Below are 25,110 nucleotides of genomic sequence, written 5' to 3' on the forward strand. Positions count from 1 at the left end.
CTTCATGCTCATGGATTGGAAGAAAATATACTGTCAACGCTTTTACACTGCTGTTGAGAATGCAAGCTGGTGTAGCCACTCTGGAAAATGGTATGGAGGTTCCTCAAGAAGTTAAAAATAGAGCTACCCTATGACCCAACAATTACAGTACTAGGTATTTACCCCAAAGATACAAACGTAGTGATCTGAAGGGGTACCTGCACCCCAATGTTTATAGCAGCAATGTCCACAATAGCTAAACTATGGAAAGAGCCCAGATGCCCATCAACAGAGGAATGGATAAAGAAGATGTGAGATACATATATTATACATATATTATATATATAATATTCCATTATATATAATGGAATATATGGAATTATATATATGAATTATATATAATGGAATATTACTCAGCCATTAGAAAAAATGAAATTTTACCATTTACACTGACATGGATAGAACTGGAGGGTATTATGCTGAGTGAAATAAGTCAGAGAAAAGAATTATCATATGGTTTCACTCATATGTAGAAGAAACAAAACAGCACAGAAGGATCATAAGGGAAGCAAGTGAAAACGCAATGGAAAAAATCCGAAAGGGAGACAAACCATGAGCAAACCTTAACTATAGGAAACAAAGCAACGGTTGCTGGAGGGAAGGTAGGGGGATGGGGTAACTGGGTGATGGGCACTAAGGAGGGCACATGATCTGATAAGCATTGGGAGTTACATGTGATTGATGTATTACTGAACTGTACATCTGAAACTAATGATGTAGTGTATGTGGGTTAATTGAGTTTAGATTAAAAAATGGGGAAGGATTTGATTAATGTAGGTTTTTTTTACATTTTTAATACAGTTCTTTTAAAAAGATTGTGAAAGACAAAAAAAAAAAAAAAAAAAAGAAGACTACACTAGAGTTTGGAAACTATCAAAATAACCTAAGCAAGAAGGGTGGGAATAAAGGAGTGAATGTGAGACTCAAGTCTTAGTAATGATTCTCTAAGACAAGCTAGGGAAGGGCAAATCACAAAGATGACTTAAATTCTATGCTAACATGAGGAGAATGGAAGTACTACTCACATAAAGAGGAACTACCAGGAAAGGGAAGTTAGTTGAAGGAAAGGAAGTTGATTGAGTTACAAATATTCTAAGTTTCAAGAAAATAAGGGACAAGAGCAGAAGACAGTAGGAGCTACAGAACCAAAGCTCCAGAAGGTCTCAGTAGAGATATGATTTGCCCAGCTCCTTCTTAAAGAGCTCCCTTACCTTGGCTTCACTGATACCTCCCCATCCTTATATAGAGACATTTTCCTCCCCCATTCCCTATATCCAAAGGTTCTGCCAGGGTAGAACCTTCTCCCTTTAAGTGCTAACTACTGAGTGCTTTTATCTGGGTGCCTCCCTGATATATCAACCTTTCATAAGTGCCAAAAATACAAATCACTTTATTTCAAAAATCAACTCTACAGACCCTATACCCTGACTTCTCTGTTGCCATACAGAGTACCATTATTCACCCAGTCACCTAACTCAAAAGATTCTTTGAAGGCCCTGCTGGAATTTGGAGGTGGGGATACCGCGGGGAGGGATATCCCTGGGCAAGAAAAAAAGAAGACAGCAAAAGAATGAAAAGAAACAATTAGGAATAGGCGTGAACTAAGAAGATATGTAAAGACATGTGAGCCACAGGGAATGTTTCAAGAAAGTTAGGGGCTGGTAATGAATTTCTGAAAATATATAAATATCAAAGAGCTAGAGAAATGAGGCAATATTAAGAATTCACATTTTAAGAGTACTTTCTATAAACCAGGTGCTGTGCTAAACACGTTATAAATATAGTATCACTTACTCCAACAGCAATCTTATGGTGATATGCATTACTGTTTCCTCCCTCTACCCCAACAAAACATGTGAGGAGATAATGGATTGAAAGATACTAAGGAATTTATGTTAAGGTCACACAACTAGTAAGCTGGATTGTGGTAGGGCTGAAATTTAAACCCAGATCTCTGAATGACTCCAGAGGTCACATTCTTTGAGAAATTTTACTTATGTATATATATCTTATGAATAATTTCATTGGAATGGATAAATGAGAAATATTCTGAGATTTTTTTAATAGTCAATATTTTTTAATCTTTTACATGCCTCATCTCTACTTCTCCTTTTCACTTCCATGTGTATCACTTGGAAACACATCTTACTAACTTAGTTATAAAGTCTTCCATGTTTTTCTGTAGTCACATACAAATATTCATAAGTACTTATACACAATTTGATAAATATGAGTTGTCAGTGTTTGATAAATAGGAGCATATTCACATATTCACAGTTCAATGCATTTTGCTTTCATACTTAATAACACACGAAAATAATGCCAAGTCTAATAGAATAACTCTAATTCATTATTTTTAATGTTTCTATAATATGGATACACCATAATTCATGTGACCATTTCCCTGTTAACAGGCACTCAATTAGTTCCCAGTGTTTTGGGACAATGTTGCAATAAGTACTCTTAAATCTCCATGTTCTTACATATATCCATACATACCAGTTCTCTTGTTTCTAATGGCCAGATTCCCAAGTATGGAGTTACCGCCTTGAATTTTAACAGGTGTTGCCAGACTGCTTTCCAAAAAGACTGTAAGAATCACATTTCCTCTAGCAATCTAGGAAGGTATCCTTCCCTTTATAATCCTATCATCAATAAGTAGTACCATTATTTTTAAGTCTTCAGATATTTTATACCTCACTCTAGTTTGCATTTCTCTGCTGCTTAGTGCATTTGAACATCTTTTAATGTTTGCTTGCTTTTGAACTTTTTCTTCTATGAATTGTCTATTTATATGCCCATGTTTTAAATGGGTTATTTATCTTTTTTTTTATTGGTTTGTAAAAGAATTTTGTATATTGCTGACCCTCAACCCTTTTCTGGGATCCTATATTTTACATACAACTTCCTAGATGTTTATTTTCATTTTTGTCATTCTAGTGTTCACATTTTAACTTTTGATCTACCTATATAACTATCTACCTTGTTTTCTTTCAGATAGAAAGCTACATGTGCTAATACCATTTAATAAAGAAACCATCTTTTCTCCAGTGAATTAAAATACAATTATTTTTCATATAATAAATTTTCATACTTACTGGGAGCTTCTTTTTTTTTAAATATTTATTTATTCATAAGAGTGACAAAGAGAGAGGCAGAGACATACGCAGAGTTGGGAAAGCAGGCTCCCTGTGGGAAGCCTGATGCGGGACTCAATCCCAGGATCCCACATGACAAAGATGCTCAGCCACTGAGTCACCCAGGCATCCCCTTACTGGGAGCTTCTTAACTATAGAAATACAAAAGCACCTTATACTCAAACTTCAGAAAACCAAAACAAGGAAAAAAATCTTAAAAGCGGACAGAGAAGACATAGTATCTACAGGGGAACAAGAATTTGAATGTCAGATTTCTCATCAGAAATCAGGGAGGCCAGAAAAATGTGGCACATTTTTCAAGTGCTGAAGGAAAATAACTGTCAACCCCAAATTCCTATCAGGATAAATTACCCCTCAAAAGTGAAGGGTAAATAAAGATATTCTTTTTTTTTAATTTTTTTTTTAATTTTAAGATTTTATTTATTTATTCATAGAGATGCAGAGAGAGGCAGAGACACGAGCAGAGGGAGAAGCAGGCTCCATGCAGGGAGCCCGATGTGGGACTCGATCCTGGGACTCCAGGATCACGCCCTCGGCTGCAGGCGGCGCTAAGCCGCTGCGCCACTGGGGCTGCCCCAATAAAGATATTCTTTTTTTTTTTTTTTAATTTTTTTTTTAAATTTTTTATTTATTTATGATAGTCACACAGACAGAGAGAGAGAGAGAGACAGAGACATAGGCAGAGGGAGAAGCAGGCTCCATGCACCGGGAGCCCGACATGGGATTCGATCCTGGGTCCCCAGGATCGCGCCCTGGGCCAAAGACAGGCGCCAAACCGCTGCGCCACCCAGGGATCCCAATAAAGATATTCTTAAGTGAAAAAGAACAAAAGGAATTTGTGACTAATAGATCTATCCTTAGGAAGTTCTCCAAACAGAAAAAAATAAGTAAATAAGGTTTAACTTCAGAAGGGAAGAACAATGGAATGGTTAAAAGCAGTGGTTAATATAATGGACTATCCTCTCCTTATAAATCTTTTAAATCATATTTGATGATTGAACCAAAAGTTAGAGCATTGTTTGATGTGCTGCTCAGTGTATATAGAGCAAATATGATATATGTAAGAAGTGGAGAGGGTAAAAGGACCTAAATATAAGTAAGGTTTCTACATTTCACTTGAGGTAGTAAAATGTCAATACTAGCAGGCTGTGTGATGTAACACATATATAACTGTTATATCTAGGGCAATCACTAAAAACAACCAGTATGCTAAGCAATAAACTAAAAAAAAAAATGTCAAACGGAATTTTTTTTTTTTTTTTTAAAGAGAGAGAGCGGGCAAGTGGGACGGGCAGGGGCAGAAGGAAAGAGAGGATCCCAACCAGACTCCATGATCAGCATGGAGCTAATGGAGCTGGGGGGGGGGTACTGAATCTTACCACCCAGGAATTATGACCTAAGCCGAAATCAAGAGTCAGATGCTTAACTGAATGAGCCACCCAGGTGCTCCCAAATGGAATTCTAAGAAATATTCAAGTAGCCTACAAGAAGCAAGAAAAGAGAAACAGAAATAAGAGGAAACAGACAGAAAAGAAATAATAATAAAATGGCTGAATTAAGCCCTAAAATATCTATAATTACTTCAAATATGAATGGTCTAATTATACCAGTTGAATGGCAAAGAAAGGTAGTAAGGATTTAAAAAGAAACATGACCAAACTATATGTTGTCTACAGGAAACTCATTTCAAACATAATGACATGCATAGGCTGAAGATAAAAGAATGAAAAAAGATACATTGTGCTAATATCATTTCTTTCTTTCTTTTTTTACTAATATCATTTCTTAAAAGCAAATTTGGCTATATTACTGTCAGAAAAAGTAGACTTCATAGCAAAGAAAATAACTGGATAAAGAGGGACACGTCATAATGATAAAAGGATTAATCCACCCAAAAGATCTTAAATGTATGTGTGGGGCACCTGAGTGGCTTAGTCAGTTAAGCATCTGCCTTCAGCTCAGGTCATGATCTCAAGGTTCTGGGATCAAGCCCCACATTGGGGAGTGCTCAGTGGGGAGTCGGCTTCCACCTCTCCCTCTGTGCACATGCTCTCTCTCTCTTTCAAATAAATGGATAAAATCTTTTAAAAAATGTATATTCAATGAACAACTGACATTCAAAATACATTAAGCAAAGACTAATAGAGCTGAAAAAGAGAAAGAAAAAGGCACAATTATAGTTGGCAATCTCAGTAATCAAAGAACTACTAGATAGACAATCAACAAAGTGGGGAAGAATGGAACATCCCATCAACCAACAGGATGCAATTGACATGTAACTGACATCCAATACCAGCAGACTAGGTATTCCTTTCAAGGGTCAGTGGAACACTCACCAAGATACACCATATTCTGGGTCATACAACATATGTAAAGGAATTAAAATCATTTAGCTTATGTCTTCATTATGGAATAAGGCTAGACATCAATAATAGAAAGACAACAAGTAAATCTCCAAATACCCAGAAACGAGAGAACACACATCTACCTAATCCACAGGTCAAAGCAGAAGTTTCAAAGGAATTTTTAGGAATACACAAAACTCAGTGAAAACGGAAATACAATATATAAAAATTTGTGAGATACAATGAAAGCAATGTTGAGAGGGAAATCTATAGCACTATATGCTAACATCAGAAATGAGAAAAGGTCTTAAGTCAATAACGAAGAAACTAGAAATAAAAGAGAGTAGAATAAAGGTAAGGCAGGCAGAGGAAGAAAACAGGCAGAGGAAGAAAATAAATATCAGATCAAAAAATCAATAAAATTGGAAGTAGAGAAAAATGAATTAAATAAAGAACTAGTTCTTTGAAAAAGACCAATAAAATCAATAAAACTCCACTGAGAAAGATAGAAGGCACAAATTACTAATACCAAGAATGAAATATAGGTTTATCACTAAAGACTCTACAGAATACTAGTGTTCTGATAAAGACAAAACCAAAGACAGCACATAAAAAGAAAACTATGTACCAATACATCTCATATCTACATCTTAACAGAATATTAGCAAAAAGAATCCAGCAATATATAAAAATATTATATATCATGATCAAGTGGGACCTATTCCACACATGTTTAACATTCAAAAATTAAACAATGTAATCCACCATAACAAGGTGCTAAAGAAGAAAAAATATATGATCACATAAATTAACTAAATACACACTATATGATCCAGCAATTGCATTCTTGGGTATTTATCCCAGAGAAATAAAAATATGTTCACACAAAATTTCAAAGGTTTATAGCATTTGTAATTGTAATAGCCTATAACTGGACACAACCCAAATGTCCTTCGACAAATTAATGGTTAAACAGTGATACAGTCATACCATAGAATACTACTCAGCAATAAAAAGAAACAAACTATTGACATACTCAACAACTTGAATGGATCTCAAAGGAAGTATGCAAAATAAAGAAATCTCAAAAATTCATATACTATATGATTGTGTTTATACTACATTTTTGAAATAGGCAAAATTATCAAGTTGGAGAATAGTGGTTACCAGCGGTTAGGGACTGGGGTGTGATGAGATGGCTGATTATATGAAGCTATATATATGTATACACACTCAAATGAGTGCTTGTGAAATAGAGGAAATCTCAGTAAATTCTGTGGATATATTAATGCCAATTTTCTGCTTTAAAAATTGTACTACAGTTATACAAGATACTACCATTGGGGAAGGTTAGTGGAATGGCACATGGGGACCTCTTTGTATATTTTTTTTGCAACTTCCTGTTAACCTATAATTATTTCAAAATAAAAATTAAAACCACGCATATTTATTTAATTGCAATTGGTACAAGTGGAATTCAAGAGAAAAACTGAGAATCTTATCACAGCCCAAAGCTTCAAGACATACAGCTGAAAGTCACCACATAATACAGATGCGTAAACAGAAATTTTTTTACAGTCTGCTATAACCATTAAATTTATATACATTCCATCTTTCTCCAAATAGCTGTTGGAGCAAGAATCATTTTCTATGTTGACGTGATGATCATCTTACCAACTGCAACAAAACCACGTTCTTTTTTTGTAGTTCCTTTCCTTTGTGAAGTACATTGTCATCCTTCTCTTCTGACCTTAACAATGGCTGCAAAATAGGCAGTACAACTGATGTAGTATTATTTGTTCAAAGTTATAGGGCTTTAAAATAGTAAAATCAATTCGATAGTCTTCTGACTCCTACTCCAATACTTCCCAGTCACATATCACTCTGAAATTTTATGCAGTACTACAGAATCCAAAAAGATAGCATAAAGTCAAAGAAGGAATGGGCATGATGCACATTATACCAAAATTCTGTGCAACAGTCTCTTGCTCTTCCTTGATAAGTGGTCATGAAACCAGCAATTTTACAATTTTTTTACAACTTTTATATTTCAACTAATTTTGATATTTTAATGACCGCATACTAACCTCCAGTGAGATTCTTCTCAACCTGTTTAACTGGGTCAGAAGAAGCTTATATGATGAATACAAAGTCTATCATCCCCACTGCAGAAGTACGAAAACTTCATGAAGCACATGCTATATTCATGATGAACTTGCAGAATTATCTTTTCTTGAAAAAGTAAAAAAAAAAATTTTTTCATAACTCCTTTGCGGGTTTTAAGCCACCAACTATTATTGTAATCACACACAAAATAATTTTTTTTATTGTCCCAGAAAGCAATTACAAATTGTAATCACACACAAAATATTTTTTTTATTGTCCCAGAAAGCAGTTTTCAGCTTCTGAACATCAGCAAAAACCAAGAATTTTACAAATTTGTATGAACTTCTCTATTTATATATTAAATACACTCATTGAAAGTAATATACCAATTTTCCTTTGAAGTATACTTAAAGTAGATTTCAGAATTAGCACTTAGTTCTAAGTACAGTAATAACAGAAATGAGAAAATGAGAAGAGGATGGGCTTTTCAGGAAAGAAAAAGAAAATCACCTATTACAAAGGTCGAAGTTATCAAAATAAACACCAGTTTCAGAGGAGCACCTACTGTGTTGCTTTGATTGCCCCCTATATACCTATGCTGGAAAGTGGGGCTTTAGGTCTGTAGGCCTTCTTCACCTTTAGGTGAAAAAATGGAAAAAAAAAAAATCCAAAAGAGGCATTTCCATTTATGGTTTAAGAAAGAAGTTCTTGGGATCCCTGGGTGGCGCAGCGGTTTGGCGCCTGCCTTTGGCCCAGGGCGTGATCCTGGAGACCCGGGATCGAATCCCACCCACGTCGGGCTCCCGGTGCATGGAGCCTGCTTCTCCCTCTCCCTGTGTCTCTGCCTCTCTCTATCATAAATAAATAAAGATTAAAAAAAAAGAAAGAAGTTCTTAAAAAAAACCCACACAAGCCTTTAAGAGTAAAGATTCCAGAGATTGTCCTAACTTTTCTGGGTTTATCTCTTTCACTATAGAACTTTGCTCTTAGAACGAAAGTGGGTTGAGAACTATGGGTCACGGACCTTAGACTATGAACTCTTCCAGTGTCTGGCATACCAGACATAAAGCAGGTGTCAGGTTACTACTCCTGAAGAAGAAATGAACTTATGAATCCAACGAATACCTGTCTCATCCTGCCTGGTGTGGAAAACCAGGAAACCCAAGGGTGAGAGTTTAGGCCTCAGGGCGAAGGGTGATTGTAAAGCGGTGTGAGCACCGGATGCAAGCTGGGAAGATCACCTGGAGAGCTGTGGGCAGGGGTGTGTTATTCTGAAACAGCTCGTGTTCGACGAGTGCTTTGAACACTCTTCTAAGTGCTCCATGAACTACCTCGATTAACAAAGCAATCTTAACAGATACACTAATGTATCCCGTTTTACAGATGAGAAAACCCGAGGCACAGACGCCTTCCAAAAAAATACCACAACGCAGGGCAAGTGGTTAGAGGCAACTGAAAGGCTCAAAGGTCCCCCCACAACATGCCGTACTGTGAATCCAAGGGAACAAGCTCCGTTCTGACCTTGGTGCCACCGAGAGATACTTTTTTTTTTTTTTTAAGGTTTTATTTATTTTAGAGAGAGAATGACTTGGGGGGCGGGGGGTGGGTCAGAGGGGGGGAGAGAGAGAGAGAGAATCTCAAGCGGATTCCACGCCGAGCCCGGGAGCCCGGAGCTCATGACCTCGAGCTGAGGTCCCCAGGGGGCCGCCGCAGAAAAATAAAAATACTTGAGCGACTAAGGCTGAACGTCAAGCATGTGGTCGGGGAGGGAGGGGGGTGGGGGGAGGGCGTCAATTCAAAGGGTTCCTGCTGTTAACAAATTTGGGAGAGGCGTGGGGGGAGGAGGCTGATCCTACGGGAAAACCCGAGATCCAACCCAAAGAGCCTCTGGTGACCCCGCCGATGGGACAAGCGGGGAACAGCGATGCACGGAGCCAAGGGCGGGCCAGCCAGAAAAACTCTGATCTCTGCAGTCCCCCGACCCAGATTTTGGCCCCTCCTGGCCCCTCCTGCTGGCGGTCAGTTGCCCAAGATCCTGGCCCCATCCCCCGAAAGGGCCGCCACAGGCCGCCCGACGAGCTGCAGGCTGCACGTCGTACAAACGGCTCGCTACTGGGCGCACGACGGCGAGCGCTGGGGCAGCGCCAAGGTGGTTCTGAATCCCGAGCGGTCGCAGCACGGTCATTCACGCCCCCGCGGGCCGCGCAGCGCCGCCAGTGCGGGCAGCCCCACCGAGGCTCCCACGGGCCGGCCTGCCCGCCAGGCCTCGCGCAACGCCGTCCCCGCCACCTGTGGACAGGACCTCACCTGTCCGCCTAGAAAGCAGCGGGCTCTGCCGCAACGCTCCTGCTTAGACGTCACCGGGAGCGGAAGTCCCGCCTGCCCTGACGTCAGAGCGCCGCGCCGCGCCGCGCCGCGCCGAGGGGAGGCGGTCCCTTTCGACGCGCGGCGTGCTCGGGGCTGGGAGCTCCTGGAGCCGGGCGTGTGGGGTACGTGTGGGGTACGTGTGGGGTACGTGTTCCCGGGGCGGCGAGGCGGTCGGGAGGGTGTAGCTGCGCCGGAGCCCTGTCCCCCCTCCCATGTGAACGTCACCCTCCTCTTATTCCGGTTGTTCCGCCGTGCCCCGTTCTCCATGCTCGTGTTTCCCTTCCTCCGTTAATGGTTCCGTCTCTTCCTCTGCCACACACCCAGGAGAGTTGATTCTCAGGTGACCTTGTCCGTTAGCGTTTAGACGGCCCGCCTGGGCCACTCCGCACTTTTAGCAAAATGTGGGGAAATGTCGGTTCCAGAGGTATGTCGAGCTTAGGGCACCCAACCTGCATGAAGACAAAGGTGACAGTGGCCTTGTGAACTGCTGCATCCTGAGTACCTGGCACGTAGGAGGAGGGGAGCGGCGTTCATCTGTGCAGCAGTGCGGTAGCGAATGCGACGTGGGCCAGGAGGAAAGCAGAGGAGTGGACCGGCAAGGCAGCGAATCAGCCACGGCTAAGCGCCTTCATCCTTTGGTATTCGGCTTCTCCGGGATAGACCCCACCCTCCAACCGCTTGTCCGGCATAGACTGGTACCGCTCGTTCATTTCCTCTCAACTTTTCAGTGTTACTTCCTTAATACAACAGTTAACACGATGGGTTTAGAAAAAGCCTCTTAAGGCCCAAGACTTTTTTTTTTTTTTTTCTAATGAATTAACTCATTTTTAAATCCTCACAGCAACCCAGTGAGGTCACTATTAACCGGTGACCGTAGAGTCTGGAAACACAAATCCACAAAATAAATAAATGAGTGACTCTTTTGCATGGCATTGCATATGTTCAAGGTCTGCATTACTAATGCACAACTCAATGTATGCATCTCAATGAACAGGATTCACTAATGCAGGCTTTCTTTCAGGGCTTGTGAATGCTTTTGCGGTGCATTTCATTAAATAAGCCTATGCCGGAAAACTTAACTGAGGGAGTTCAATCATTTAAAAAAAAATCTTTCTAGGCTGATGGCTACTCTATTATTATCCCCATTTTTACCTGCAGGATAAAATAAGGCACAGAGAAATTAACTAGCCCAAGGTTGCTTGGCAGAGCTGGGTTCTACAACTCTGTACAGGGCATAATGCTTGGATGAGTTCCCACCGCCTCTGCTTGTGGTGAAGCACTTATTCTTCTACACCTGGGTTACTTGCAGCAGCCTCATTGTTTTTTCTTTAAAATATATATATTTTTTATTTATTTGAGGGAGAGAGTAGTGTGTAACAAGATAGAGGAGGGAAAGAGAGAAGCAGACTTCTTGCTGAGCAGGGAGCGGGATGCGGGACTCGATCCCAGGACCCTGAGATCATGACCTGAGCCGAAGGCAGAAGCTTAACCAACTGAGCCACCCAGGTGCCCCAGGCTCATTCTTTTCCATGCATTCTCTCTGCTGTTTCTGGAACGCCCATACTCTCTTCAGCAAAGCTTTCATATTTTTGTGCACACTGTTCTCTCTGGCAGGGTTGTTCTTCTCTCTCCCTTTCCTAATCCTTCCATCGTCTCTAACACTGACACATCATGCAAGATTCACTTCGGCATGGCATTTGCTGGTGCCCCCAGGTGGAGGCCTATATCAATGATACTTAAGTTCTTCTGTTAGGGTGCTTATTTGTCTCCAGCATCAGACTGTGAGATCCCAGAGAACAAGTACTCCTTCCTTCTTATATCTTTGTATTCCCTGGGTCTAGAAGAGGGTCTGAGACATGGTGAGCATTCTGTAAATCTGTGTTTAAATGATTCCACTCAAATAGCGCCCTGTGAGGCCTATAGGATCCATTTGGCATGTGTTCTAGGTGAACTTGTATTGTCACACCTGAAAACCAATGCAGAAAAAAAGATACATAAAAACTCCACAATACATAGACAATGAATGAGAAAGTAGGAAATAAGAAAGTAATAAAAGAAAATTAAATGGTGGGGGGTGCCTGGATGGGTTAGTCAATTAAGCTTATAACTCTTGATTTTGGCTCAGGTCATGATCTTGGGGTCATGAGTTCAAGCCCTGCATTGGGCTCTGTACTCCATGGGGAGTCTGCTTGAGATTTTCTTTCTCCCTCTCCCCCTGTCATTCCCCCTACTCTCCACTCATGCACACACACACACTCACTTTCTAAAATAAGTCTTTAAAAATAAAAAAGAAAAGTAAATTACAATGTGAAGGAGAGTGGGTCAATTAGGTTGGACAGTCAAGGAAGCATCTGAGCTGTCCTAAATGGCAAGAAATCAGCCAGATAATGTAGTCGAAGGTAACTCCTGCATTATCTCATCCCCTGTGTTCGTTCAGTCTTCCCTTCTTTCTTTTAGATTTTTTTTGTTTGTTTATTTATGAGAGAGAGAGAGAAAGCACAAGCAGCAGAGGGAGAGGTATGCACCTCCCCTGGAGGTGGGAGGGAGAGTAGCAGACTCCCCACTGAGCAGGGATTCCCAATCCAGGGGCTTGATCCCAGGACCCTGGAATCATGACCTAGCCGAAGGCACGTGATTAACCAGCAGAGCCACCTCAGGTGCGACCTCTTTATTTTATTTAAAACATTTTTAATACAAGTGTAGTTAACATGCAGTGTTTTGTTAGTTTCAGGTGTACAATATAGCAATTCAACAATTCCACATATTACTCAGCGCTCATCATGACACCTGTCTTCTTAATCCCCATCATCTATTTCACCCATCCTCACCTACCCACCTCCCATCTGGTAACCATCTGTTTGTTCTCTATAGTTAAGATTCTGTTTCTTGGTTTGTCCCTTTTATTGAAAAAATTTGTTTTTACTCATTTGTTTCTTAAATTCCACATGTGAGTGAAATCATACGGTATTTCTCCGACTGGCTTATTTCACTTAATACTATACTCATTAGCTCCATCTATGTTGTTGTAAATGGCAAGATTTCATTCTTTTTTATGGCTGAGTAATATTCCATTGTATATAATACTATTTCTTCTTTATCTGTTCTGCTATTGATAGACGCATGGGCTGCTTCCATAATGTGGCTATTGTAGATAATGCTATAAACGAAAGGGTGCATGCATCCCTTTGAATTAGGGTTTTTATATTCTTTGGGTAAATACCCAGTAGTTTGAGTCCTGGATCGTATAGTAGTTCTATTTTTAATTTTTTGAGGAACCTCCATATTGTCCTTTAATATTAGCTGACTCGTATCCTAGAGCACTTCTCTATCTAAACACTCCTCTCCTTACCCACAGCTTTAAATACCATTTATAGGTTACTCTTGAAGTCACATTTCCAGCCTAAACTGTTCCCGTGGGTTCCAGGCTTATAGACCAGACAACCTTCCTAACATTTCCACTTGAAAGCTAAATAGACATCTCAAAGTTAACATATCCCACACAGAACTATTGATTTCCTACCCCAAGGACAGGAATGCATCCAGATCTGAGTACAAATTTGAAACAGGATCTAGAAAAAAACAGCTGAGAAGCGAGGCAGGATTCTCTCTCTAGACTTCACTTCTCTCTGGGCATCTGTTTTGTTATCGTTCTTTGGTCCTCAGGCTCCATGACAGAATATGGCTGTTTACAGCTCATGCAATCTATGTTGTAGGTTGAGGAGTTGTGAGTGCTGTTCAGATAGTTTCTGCTTTCCACCTTCTAGGCACTTGCTAGGAAGGTACTTCCCTTATAGTTCAAGGGAGGGTGGGAGGAGGGGAGTGACCAGAAGATGTGAATAGTTCTGTCCAATGAGTTATGAAGAAAAATGTTATGTCACTGCCAGGTTGAGCAGTTGATTCCTTATGTGAGATCCTCCGTCACCGTTTTCTTTGACAGTGTGATGACAACATTCAAGATGGTGTCTGTCCCAACAGCCGGTATCCTTGAGTAGCTGTTGTTGTATAAAGCCTACTGATCATCCTGTGATGAACAAATGGGAGGAAGAAATGCACTTTGTTGTTATTTTTGGTGTTGTTATGGCAGTAAAATGTAGCCTATATAGGCTGCCTGGGCTCTTTCTTCTCCTCTCTTGATTTTAATTCCAAATACTTGGGGGATAATTTCTGATTGGCTCAGTTTGGGTCTGGCTTCTAGCAGTTGTCCAATGATGAATGACAAGGGCTAGGGGTCATATTGTATCTTATACAGAGGGGCTCTCTACTACAGTAAAGGGGGTCATAGTGAGTAGGCAAACATTCCACAAGGGTGTCTCCTGTAAACACATGGCTATAAAAATTCGACCATTGTATACTGATTTTAAAACAGTATATGAAAAAAAAAGTAAAATAAAACAGTATATGAAATTGAAGCACTTTGACCTTTTACATAAAAATTTTAGACTGTCATTATTCATTCAATATTTATTGACCACCTATTACATTCCAAACTCTTTTAGGCACCGAGGACACAAAGGCAATCCAGAGAGAAAAACCCTTGCTCTCACAGAAACACAAATAAATGAAATGCATTAATATACAATGATGGCAGAACTAAAAGGATATGAGTCAAGGGTGAGGAGTGCATTCATTACCTATTGTTGCTTAACAAATTACCCTCAAACATAGCAACTTAAAACTAGATATTTATTATCCCACAGAGCCTTTTGAGGGTCAAGACTCTAGAGGCAGATTAAATGGGGGATCTAGCTCTAAGTCTTTCATGAGGTCTCAGCCAAGCTGGCTGAGCAGAGCTGCAGATATCTCAAAGCTCCACTGGGGCTGGAGAACCCATGGCTGAACTCAATCATGTGTTTATTGGTCACTGTACCTCATTGGCTGTTGGCCAGTGGCTGACCTACTCCAGGGGCACCGGGGGCTCATTATAAAATCATTCAGGAGCTGACTCCATATTTCATAGATGAAGCAATGTCCGCAAAAAGATGCAATGCAAAGTTTTCTGATTATTTAACTTCATGACTGAGTGGCAAGGAATAATTTATGGAAAGAAAGCTTCAAGTCATAAATTGAGGCTTATGTAGAATAGGCTAATTATAGAACTCTAAGGAATATAATGGCCAAAATGAGAGAGAGACTTGTGTCAATTAATATTTATTGGACATTTACTATATGCCAAGTTTTGTGCCAAATGCTTTATGTAGTTCTAGAAGGAGAAGAGAAATTTCAAGACAGTTCAGATGATGACCTCAGATAAATGGTCTCCTTTTTTCCCTATCCATTTGGATTCATGTTTTTTGAGTCTTAGAGAAAGATTATAACAGGAAGCAGAAAGAAGTGATATTCCCACATAATCTGTGAGAGATTTTGGGATCCCAAGGCAGTACTCCTCAGGACCTACTGAGACAGATTATAGTACATATAGGAAATATGTCTCTTGTTGAACTCAGAGAAGCCTCTGTACAGTGTCCCATGGCCATGAAGTGATTTCAGGGGACTGTTAATCACATTTAGCCCTTACAAGGAGGAACTTGCTGTGGAGGTTGTGTCAGAGCCTCTTGGCATCTCATAGGCAATGTCAATGAAGAGAAAGAGAAGAAAAATAGTTGTATTTCTGATGTGGCCCAGATAAGCTATGGAGGGACCCATGAAAACAACTCCTGGAAACTGCCACACATGTTGAGGACCCTTTAGTGAAGGTAAGAGAGTAGCTGGGGACACTTTGCAGAAGGGATGGGAGCCCACAATAGCAATGAGGATGAAACAGAGAAAGGTGTGACACTTAGATATTTATGATAGGAAAGAATACTTCATTTTTCCCTCAAGATTTTATTTATTTATTCATGAGAGACACACAGAGGGAGGCAAAGACATAGGCAGAGGGAGAAGCAGGCTCCTTGCGCAGAGCCCAAAGTGAGACTCGGTGCAGGACTCGATCCTGGGATCATGCCCTGAACCAAAGGCAGACACTCAACCACTTAGCCACCCAGGTGTCCTAGAAAGAATACTTCTGATGGATGTTATAAAGATGTTAGAAGGTCCTGTACTTACTAGTAAAGTATATTCTCTTCTTCCTCATTATTCCATTGCTCAGAACGTTGAAACTCTTGGTTAGACCCCTTTTGAAATAGGAAATGGAGATTGAAGATTATGTAAAAAGAAATGTGAGGAAGAAAAAGAGCAAAGAAATAGAAGAATTTTTTTTCTAAATATAGGAGACAACTAAAATTTATTCTGAATATATGTTCTTTTTTAAAAATATAAATTCATTAGCCAACATAAAGTACATACTTAGTTTCAGATGTAGCGGGCAATGATTTTATCATTTATCAGTTTTATCAGTTGTGTTTAATAACCAAAAGCTCATCACATCATGGACTCTCCTTAATGCCCATCACCAAATTACCCTATCCCATCGCCCACCTCCCCTCCATCAATACTCAGTTTGTTTCCTATAGTTAAGAGTTGCTCATGGTTTTTCTCCCTTTCTGATGACTTCCCATTCAGTTTCCCTCCCTTTCCCTATGATCCTTTGCACTGTTTCTTACATTCCATATATGAGTGAAACCATATTATAATTCTTTCTCTGATTGACTTACTTCACTCAGCAGAATACCCTCTAGTTTTATTCATGTCGATGTAAATGGTAAGATTTCATCCTTTCTGAAGGCTGGCAATAATTCCATTTTGCGTGTGTGTGTGTGTGTGTGTGTGTGTGTGTGTGTATGTGGTATATATATATACACATATATATATTTATATACACACACACACCATATCCATTGTATATATACCAGCAGAATATATATATTCTATATTCTATAAGAAGATATATATATATGTACCATATCTTCTTTATCCATTGTACCATATATTCTTTATCTAATATTCCATTGTGTATATACATACCATATCTTCTTTATCCATTCATCTGTCGTTGGACATTTGCACTCTTTCCAGTTTGGCCATTGTGGACATTGCTGCTATGAATACTGGGGTGCAGGCGTCCCTTTGGATTATTACATTTGTATCTTTTGGGTAAATATCTAGTAGTGCAATTGCTGGATTATAGGGTAGCTCTGTTTTTAACTTCTTGAGGAACCTACCTACTGTTTTCCAAAGTGGCTGCACCAGCTTGTATTCCCAACAGCAGTGTAAGATGGTTCCCCTTTCTCTGCATCCTCACCAACATCTTCTTTTCCTGTCTTGTTCATTTTAGCCATTCTGACTGGTGTGAGGCGGTATCTCATTGTGGTTTTGATTTGTGTTTCTCTGATGCTGAGTGATATGAGGCATTTTTTCAGGTGTCTGTTAGCCGTATATGTCTTCTTTGGAGAAATGTCTGTCCATATCTTCTGCCCATTGCTTGACTGGATTATTTGTTTTTGGGGTGTTGAGTTTGATACGTTAGTTATAGATCTTGGATGCTAGCCCTTTATCTGATATGTCATTTGCAAATATCTTCTCCTATTCTGTAGTTGCCTTTTAGTTTGTTGACTGTTTCCTTTTTTGTGCAGAAGCTTTTATAATCTTAATGAAGTCCTAAAATTGTTCATTTTTACTTTTGTTTCCCTTGCCTTTGGAGCCATGTCTAGCAAGAAATTGCTGCAGGTGAGGTCATAGAATTTGCTGCCTGTGTTCTCTAGGATTTTGATGGATCGTATCTCACATTCAGGTCTTTCATCCATTTTGAGTTTAACTTTGTTATGGTGTAGGAAAATGATCTAGTTTTATTCTTCTACATGTGGTTGTCCAATTTTTGCAACACCATTTATTGAAGAGACCGTCTTTTTTCCACTGGATATTCTTTCCTGCTTTGTCAAAGATTAGTTGACCATAGAGTTGAATGTCCGTTTCTGGGTTCTCTATTTTGTTCCATTCATCTGTGTGACTCTTTTTGTGTTAGTACCATACTGTCTTGATGATCACAGAGTTGCAATAGAGCTTGAAGTCTGGGATTGTGATGTCACCAGGTTTGGTTTTCTTTTTCAGCATTCCTTTGGCTATTTGGGGTCTTCTCTGGTTCCATACAAATTTTAGGATTATTTATTCCAGCTTTGTGAAAAATGTCAGTGGTATTTTGATATTCTCAATATATGTTCTAGAGATAGAACCACTAGTCATAAATATCAGTAACTTTTGAATTGTGGTTTTCCACTGGCTCTAATAATGAGTTTTCTCCTTTGTAAATTTTTTACTGTAGGTAGTTCTAAAAGCTTGTAAACATAAAATTGCTTCATGCAGCTTCTGTAAGATGGCTCTGGTGCACCCTGGGATCCACATTAATATCTTTTTCAAACACCTTAGATCAAGAAAAATGATCCACATAATGATTTATCTTAAGCATAAGTTAAAAATCAATAGCTAAACCACTGACAAAGCCATATTTTTAACTCCTATATTATAGCTATCCTATTTCAGTTGGCATTTAATTATTCAGAGACCCAAAGAGATAGATAGCTCTAAAGACCAGTACACTTGATCTGTGAGATTTGGAAATTCTTGCCAAAGGACTATTCACTGATAGCATTGCCGTTACAGAGGCACTGGCCTTATAAAAGAATGAATTTTTAAAAATCTCTGGCAAACATCAACATTTAGATGTTTGGGCCACCAAGGTGTATGTTTGTGTATGTACACACACACACACCATACACATACATATATGTTAGAAAGAGACTAAAATAATATTTTTAAGACTTTCAAGGTAATTCACCATATATAATGTAACTGCAACTCAAATATTTTGTTTAATCCATTGATATGATCCCTTAATTCCCCTCAATGAAACCACATCATAAAGAAGTTTTTAATGTCAGGGCAGGGAATAGTGAGGATAAGAAAATATGGGAGATGTAGTTCAACTATCTATATAAATTAAAGCCAAAGTAGAGCTTGGAACTAGCTACACATGAATGTTCCTTTAGAGTACTGTATATTTCCACCTTATTGGATTCCTCAGAAACTAATTGCTCTGTTCAACAGGGTCTCTGTGGGATAATCATATTGCTATTCTTATAAATTATTCCTTATTTTTTAATGGAAATTTCCCAGTAAAATAAGAATGGAATTTTTCATAAATCAAAATGTCTTCCCATATCATCCATTTATTGAACTGTTGTGGACTAAAAAATGGCACTCCAAAGATGTCCATGTCCTAATCTCTGGAGCCTGTGAATATTCTACCTTTCATACAAATGGGACTTTGCAGATGAGATTAAAAAGTGGTATGGATCTCCAGATGGGGAGATTATCCTGGATTATCCAGGTAAACCTAATGTAATCCAAAGGGCCATAGGGGACGGGATGGGAGGTGGGTAGAATCAGAAGGGATAATGTAAAGGTGGAAGCAACACTCCTAGTCAGAGAGACAGGTCAGAAGGTGCTAGGGTGCTAGCTTAAAGATGCAGGAAGGAGCTAAAACCCAAGGAATGCAGGTATCCAAGTGCTGGACAAACCAAAGAAATAGGGTCTCTCCTGCATCTTCCAGAAGAGACACAATCCTACCACCATCTGGTTTTAGCCCAATGTAGTTGACTTGGAAGTTCTGATTTCCAGAACTATAAGATGGTAAATTTGTCTTGTTTTAAGACATAGATTTGTGATAATTGGGATCCCTGGGTGGCGCAGTGGTTTAGCGCCTGCCTTTGGCCCAGGGCGTGATCCTGGAGACCTGGGATCGAATCCCACGTTGGGCTCCCGGTGCATGGAGCCTGCTTCTCCCTCTGCCTATGTCTCTGCCTCTCTCTCTCTCTCTCTCTCTCTCTCTCTGACTATCATAAATAAATAAAAATTAAAAAAAAAGATTTGTGATAATTTGTGGCAGCAATAGGAATGTACCAACTAAATAAAGGCTTAGATCATTTCTGTTGTGTAAATGAATAATATTAGCCAGGTAGATTTCAAACTTCAGAGTGTTAGCTGTTGCCAAAATATTATGCCATCTCTTACTTCCACCAAACATTTCCCCTTCATTGCACCTTTATCCTGCTGTTGGCCGAACATTCTTGTTTGATATGACTTTTGACATGTATTCAGTCTTGACAGAGAGAAAGCCAGTTAACTCAGCTAGTATATGTTTTTTTGTTTAGCTTTCTTTGGGCTTAGCCATGTACATTGGTGTTTTAAAGTTTATAGCTTAAAAATGCAGTATGTTGTTGCCTTAAAAAAATGACAAAGCCATTTTATACTCAGCCTAAACCAACCAAACTTTAATATTTAATGAGGCCCAGGTCTACAATTCAGCTCTCTGAATTATCCGTCAGAGATACTGCCCTCTGATCCTGAATACCACACAACAGAGGAACTAAAATATCTATTATTCTCTTGCCCTTTGTTAAACTATTGCATCTAGGATTTAGAAACCTTTAAGAGAGTCTTACTTTGGCCTTACTTTTCATAGTCTAGTTCCTAGAAAACTAAATGTAGTCACATTGTTAACAGAGTTCAATTCCATTCTTAAATTCCATTTTAATTCATGATTTTCTTTAGAATTCTTAACTGAAATTGACAAAGTTAAACAAGAATTTAAAAGAAATATTGAAATTCCAATGTTATTAGGGCATCTTGACTTTTAGTTATCATAGTATAGATTTTTGTAACATTTCAGAAAGGTTAGAGAATCACATTCACTTTCCCTTTCTGGAGGATTTTTCCCCTAGATGGTAAAGCTGAGATATCAGCCCCAAAGAACATCTGTGGGTATTGAGTGGATGCATAAACTTTTGACTGCTCATATCTGGCCTTTTCTTTGTGTTTGGAGAAATGCCCCACAGATGAGTCCTATAAGATCTTAAGCATTGTTCTAGGCTTGGCTAGAGACAACTTCTTATAGCCAAGAAGATGAGATTATCCCATATAAAACTGTCCTGGTATCATAGATGAGCTCACCATCCAGTGTCACATTGAATAGCCTGCTTTCAAGTCAGAAGAGGGGGAATTCAGTGAACTATAAGTTGGGTAAGGAGAGCTTTTAACTGAAGGAAGTTCTTGAGTCCTATCTTGAAAGATAGCTGGTATTTTCTTTTAATTTTTTTTAACTTTTATTTATTTATGATAGTCACAGAGAGAGAGAGAGAGAGAGAGAGAGGGGCAGAGACACAGGCAGAGGGAGAAGCAGGCTCTATGCACCGGGAGCCCGACGTGGGATTCGATCCCGGGTCTCCAGGATCGTGCCCTGGGCCAAAGGCAGGCGCCAAACCGCTGCGCCACCCAGGGATCCCTAGCTGGTATTTTCATAACGGAAAAAAGAAAATTGTATTCTAGCTGAGGAGATAATTTAACAAAATTAACTGGTCTAAAATGGCAAGATCCAGTGGAGAAAAGCTGGCTAAGTCTCAATTCTGTAGAATCAAAACAAATAAGGCTCTTTCCCTTAAATGTTTTCACTAGGGTTGTACACATTTTCTGCTGAAGAATTGCTCTGAGTTCCTCCATGTTTATTTCAACATCCTCTTGCAAACCTGTATGCCCTTACATATCACCTACCCTTTGTTTAGAATGCTTTTGCTTTTCCTGGTAACTCTACCCCAGATAGACCAGAAAAGTCCTACACATCTTTCAACACTCAAATAGCACTGCCCTCATTTTCCCAGGCAGAATCAGGCTCCTGGACTTTTGAAATATGTTGAACATATTTAGAGTTTAGCACTTACTTCGTCTATAGTATGCTCTCATTACTGTAGCTTTGTTTGCTTTTATTTTGCTGAAACATTTAAAAGTGTGTTCCTGAAATCATATTATATTAACCTTGAATATTTTAGTATGAGTCTCTAACAGATAAGACATTTTTTGAGATAAGTACCTTTTTAAATTATTTAAATTCAATTAGCCCAACATATACTAAATCATTAGTTTCAGATGTAGTTTTCAATAATTCATCAGTTGAGATAAGGAATTTTAAGAACAGAGCATCACCGCCATTATCACACCTCATAAATTAACAATAACTCTGCAATATCTTTTTACTACCCAGTCTTTATTCAATTTTTCAATTTCTCTAAAATGGATTTAGCTGACTACATCCTCAAGGTTCCAATTTGGAGCTTCTAGAACAACCATAAAGATTTGTGTTTTACCATTGGAGTACCTTAATATTGTCATTTAAACTGATTGCAGAACTTCTGTTTTAGGCAGCACAACTGAGACAAAAATTAAGATAGAAAATAGAATGGAGAATAAAATTTCAGCCTTGAAGACAGCATGGTTTTGGATTTATTACATAATGTACTTTTCTGAGCCAGTTCCTAGCTTTCTGGGGGAGAAATCCATCTTGTCCAGCAGTAGTCCCAGGACAGCTAACGAACAGTTGGAGATGCAATAACCTCCTGAGGGTAAGAACAGGACTTTCCTTATGGGTCTTAAGACCATAGACTCATGGTCAACCAAATGAATAATAATAAAGCTAGAATATATTTTCCACTCCCAATATTTCTTTCCAAGGTGGAGTATCTAAATAAGTGTAACATTCCTGGCCTCTCTCAATCCCTTCCTCAATTTGCCCCAGGAAAGTGAAATGACTTGCCTGATCTGTAAGTTTTGGAAGAATAAACTGTGCATGTTTAACTCATCTCTGTATTCTTCTTGGAACTACCTTTCCATAGGGTGTAGGAAGTCTTTGTTCTCTATGATATAACCTGGGCAAGTCTCCACCCTGATAGAATGCTGTTTGGGTAAATCTGCCTTTGGCATTCATCGTGCTGTCCGTTTGGACTTGCATGCTGGCTATGGACCCTAATATAGCCTTTATTGGAAATCCACATGATGTTTTGGTTTCCATATGATCTATTCCTAGTCTTCTCAGTGCTTTTAGAATCCTGATAGCAAATTGTTTCTTAATCCAAACTGATCCACATAGAGTGGATCACACGTCCCCTCTTCAGTAGCATCCAGTGCTTGACTGTGGTGTGATCTACTGATCGACCTCCCTACATGTTATTGGTAATGCTTATGCTTATTCACTTACCTGCCCATTCTTTTTTCTTTTTCTTTTTTTTTTTTTTTTAAGATTTTATTTATTTATTCATGAGAGACACAGGCAGAGGGAGAAGCAGGTTCCACGCAGGGTGACCAATGTGGGACTTGATCCCGGGACTCCAGGAGCACGCCCTGGGCCAAAGGTAGGGGCTAAACCACTGAGCCACCCAGGGATCCCCTATTTTCTATGCTCTTGAATAATTTAAGTAGTGTTGGAACTATCAATAATTTATATTTTCCTAAAATCATCCTTTTAATCCAGGTTCTCAAATTTATTGACTCAGAGTTGAGCCAAATAGTTGCCTATGAATCTTGCAGTTTCCTCTGTATTTGTGGTTATTCCATTATCATTTCCAATTATTGTGCTTTGTGGTATCTCTCATTTCCCCCACTTGATTAGCTGACCTAATGGTTTATGTTAATCTATTTTTAAGATTTTTGGAGAAAACATTTGTTGGATTTACATGATAGTTTTGCATGTTTCTCCTTTTAAATTCATTATTGAATACATTTTATTTATGATTCTTCCCTTCTGCTTTCCTTGGCATTCTTTTTTCCTAACTTTAGTCTCTTTGGTAAATATACATTTTCTATCTATGAATTTTCCCTTGAGCTTTGCTTGTATCCCATCCTTCTGATGTCCTGATGAGTAAAGTCCTTTGATAAACAAGCAGATTTGCTCATTTGAGAGATCTATAGTCCTGTTAGGAGATAGTTGAATGATCTATTGTTTGGGTAAATACGTTTTCAGGAAGTCTTTTAAGCCATAAAGTTATTGCCAATAATTTCCTGACCTTCCACTAAGAGGTTGTATTTGGTGCTGCATCGGTATCAAGCTTGGCTAGGTGGTTTGTTTCAGACAATGACATATTAACAGATGGTTCATTGAAGGATTCTGACGTTCTTCTTTCCTCTCTGCCCAGAATCAGTATGTCCTTGATTGGGGTTGTTCATTTGTGTAGGGTCCCAGAATGAAGATGTAGAACAGAGGTGCAGCCGACCAGTGAAGGACATATATTGGGAGCAAGAGATAAATCTTTGTTGTTGTGAACTGCTAAGATTTTTTAGTTGTTATTGCAGCATAAGCTAGCACAACGATCTGCTGTGGCATGTATTGGATATATATACATACACATGTAGGTATATAATCTATACTCCTTCATATGTACCTTTATATAGTCTATACTATATTTCATGTACACCTAGATATGATATAGAAACATCTTTTCAAAAATTGGCATAAGTAAAATTTATGGAACTTAGGATACAATTTTTGCTAATTAAATTACTGTAAAGATTTATAGTTGTGTCTTTACTTTTATGACACATTTGTGGTCAGAGCTATGATTTGTTTGATGACAAGTCTTTTGTCAGAAAAGTTCCTCTGTTACAACTTTTTCTTTCAGAAAAATCCTTTGCTCTATACCCATCAGCTTTAAGACATGATTCTAGAAAACTACTACTATGAAAAAAAAAGACACTGCGTCTACTTACTTGCAATTTTTAAATTCTGATTTCATTACTCCTTAAAACCAGTGGAAATGACCCATAATCATAGTAACATATTTTTATAAATGTTATCTCTCATAGAAGAAAAATGTCTTCTGTGACTATCAGCATGATGTATGAAGACAGTTTTTAAAAAATTCTTCTAAATAGGGGCACCTGGGTGGCTCAGTCAGTTAAGCATCTGCCTTCTGCTCAGGTCATGATCCCAGGGTCCTGGGATTGAGCCTGCATTGGGCTCCCTGCTCAGTGGGGAATCGGCTTCTCCCTCTTCCTTTGTCCCCCTCCCCACCTTACCCCCACTCATACTCTCTCTCTCTCTCTTTCAAGTAAATAAAACCTTTTAAAAAAATTCCTCTTGGGCAGCCTGGGTGGCTCAGCGGTTTAGCATCGCCTTCAGCCCAGGGGATGATCGTGGAGACCCAGGATCGAATCCCATATTGGGCTCCCTGCATGGAGCCTGCTTCTCCCTCTGCCTGTGTCTCTGCCTCTCTCCCTGTCTGTGTCTCTCATGAATAAATAAATAAAATCTTAAAAAAAAAATTCCTCTAAATGGGAAAAAGAAAATATTTTAATTTTTTTCTTGAAACCATCATCAAGAAGTCAGGTAATGTTTAAAG

At 39.1% G+C, this 25,110-nt stretch overlaps 1 protein-coding gene across 3 annotated transcripts in view; it reads right to left on the reverse strand.

The window, feature by feature from the left end:
* The window catches only part of LDAH (lipid droplet associated hydrolase), a 106,592-nt gene extending 96,574 nt beyond the window's left edge, over positions 1 to 10,018 (reverse strand). The window contains exons 1-2 of one of the 3 annotated variants that reach the window (XM_055327276.1): positions 9,956 to 10,011; positions 7,630 to 7,774 (exon numbers count right to left, since the gene is read on the reverse strand). The gene's annotated coding sequence lies outside the window, so the exon portion shown is untranslated. Of the gene's footprint in view, positions 1 to 7,216; positions 7,304 to 7,629; positions 7,775 to 9,955 lie in introns of those variants that run through there. The other 2 variants (XM_055327277.1, XM_055327273.1) reach the window with 2 other exon arrangements.
* Between the last annotated feature and the right edge of the window lie 15,092 nt (positions 10,019 to 25,110).

This window comes from Nyctereutes procyonoides, unplaced genomic scaffold, assembly GCF_905146905.1.
Source record: "Nyctereutes procyonoides isolate TBG_1078 unplaced genomic scaffold, NYPRO_anot_genome, whole genome shotgun sequence".
NCBI lineage: Eukaryota > Metazoa > Chordata > Mammalia > Carnivora > Canidae > Nyctereutes > Nyctereutes procyonoides.